The 1,795-nt window shown below is 37.3% G+C and overlaps 1 pseudogene; it reads right to left on the bottom strand.

The window, feature by feature from the left end:
• Positions 1 to 590: 590 nt before the first annotated feature.
• Positions 591 to 1,554, bottom strand: LOC122728961 (annotated as a pseudogene).
• Between the last annotated feature and the right edge of the window lie 241 nt (positions 1,555 to 1,795).

Below are 1,795 nucleotides of genomic sequence, written 5' to 3'. Positions count from 1 at the left end.
CAGAGAATGTTCACTAAATACACAAAGCATTTTTTTTTGTTCCACCAAATTTTCTGTATTGGATCACCTTGTATATACTTTGTATTTATTCAACATTACTTATATGTGTGCACATTATATCTCCCAGTAGAATGTAAGCTACATGAGAATAGGGATTGTTTCTTTTTTTTTTTTTTTTTTGGTCTTTGCCTCGTTGGATATCAGAAAAATGCCTGCCATAGACTAAAATAAATGCATTTTGATTGATTTTTAACTCAAAGCATCAAGAAAGGTCTGCCTTATAAAGTACCTTAATTGTGCTTTGAAAGAAGCTAGAAATTCCAGGAGTTGAATGAATGTATGGAGGAAGGATATTCCAGATATAGAATATTTATGCAGAGGCATTGAGACAAGAGGAAAGACAGGACAAAAAGGAAGGGAACTAGCATTCATTACACACCTACTCTGTGGCAGGAATTGATAGAAGTGCGAGGAGGAGGATAGGAAAAAAATAAATCAACTTTAATAACAAGAAAGTGATTTTCAAGAAGTGATACACACCTGGGCAAAATATGATGAATACCAGAACTTCGTGACAATGAAGTCATGACTTACTGATGCCTGTACAGCATTTTATCTTCTTGAGAAAAACAGTAACTTTTGAACAACATCCTTGAAGGCTTGTTTAACTTGCTGGTTCCTTAGGGTATAAATGAAAGGGTTCAGCATGGGAGCAACTGAAGTATTGAGAATAGCTACTCCTTTGGTCATTGAGGCGCTTTCTTTTGCTGAGGGGTTCATGTACATAAAAATGCAGCTTCCATAGGAGATAGAAATGACAATCATGTGAGAGGAACAAGTGGAAAAGGCTTTTTTCCTCTGGCTAGCAGAAGGGATTTTCACAATGGTCCTAATGATATACATATAGGACAGAATCACTAGTGCCAAAGTAAATAGCAGAGTCACCAAAGCAAAATAAAAAGCAACCACTTCTAAGAACTGTGTGTCTGAGCAAGAGAGCTGTAAGAGAGGGAAAAAATCACAGGAAAAGTGATCAATGATATTCGAGTCACAAAAATCGAGCTGCAGAAGCATCATGAGTGGTGGGAAAACAGTCAAGAATCCTCCTACCCAAGCACAGAGGACAAGCAAGATACAGACTTTGTTGCTCATGATGGTTGCATAGTGCAGTGGCTTGCAGATAGCAACATAGCGATCATAGGACATGGCTGTAAGTAGGTAAAATTCAGCTACCCCCATAAAAATGAAAAAGTATAACTGAGCTACACAATTGTTAAAGGAAATGGTTTTATTTCCAGTAATAATGGTGCTCAGGAATGGAGGAATGCAAATAGTAGTGAATGAGACTTCTAAGCAGGCAAAATTCCGGAGGAAAAAATACATGGGTGTCTTCAGGTGAGAATCCACTAGGGTTAGGGTGATGATGGTCAGATTCCCAGTAATACTTAAGATATAGGTGATGAACAGAAAGAGAAAAATCACAACCTGCAGTTTGGGGTCATCTGAAAGTCCCAGGAGGATGAACTCTGTGATCACTGTGTGGTTTTTTTTCATTCTCCAACTACAAAACCTACTGGTGAAAATTTAAAAAGCAGAATGAGAAGCAGTGAAGATGAAAGATTTAGTGACAACAGAATCACCTATAACAATATAGAATTTTTAAACATCTTTGAGTCATAAAAGGAACCACAGCAGCCATCAAACTCAACCCATGTCTGAGCAAGTATCCTTTCTACAACATAACAGATGTGACCATTTAGCCTATGTTGAGATAACTCTAGTAAATAATAACCCA

The sequence above is a fragment of the Dromiciops gliroides genome, chromosome 5 (assembly GCF_019393635.1).
Source record: "Dromiciops gliroides isolate mDroGli1 chromosome 5, mDroGli1.pri, whole genome shotgun sequence".
Classification (NCBI taxonomy): domain Eukaryota; kingdom Metazoa; phylum Chordata; class Mammalia; order Microbiotheria; family Microbiotheriidae; genus Dromiciops; species Dromiciops gliroides.
This window is presented reverse-complemented; position numbering and strand designations above follow the sequence as displayed.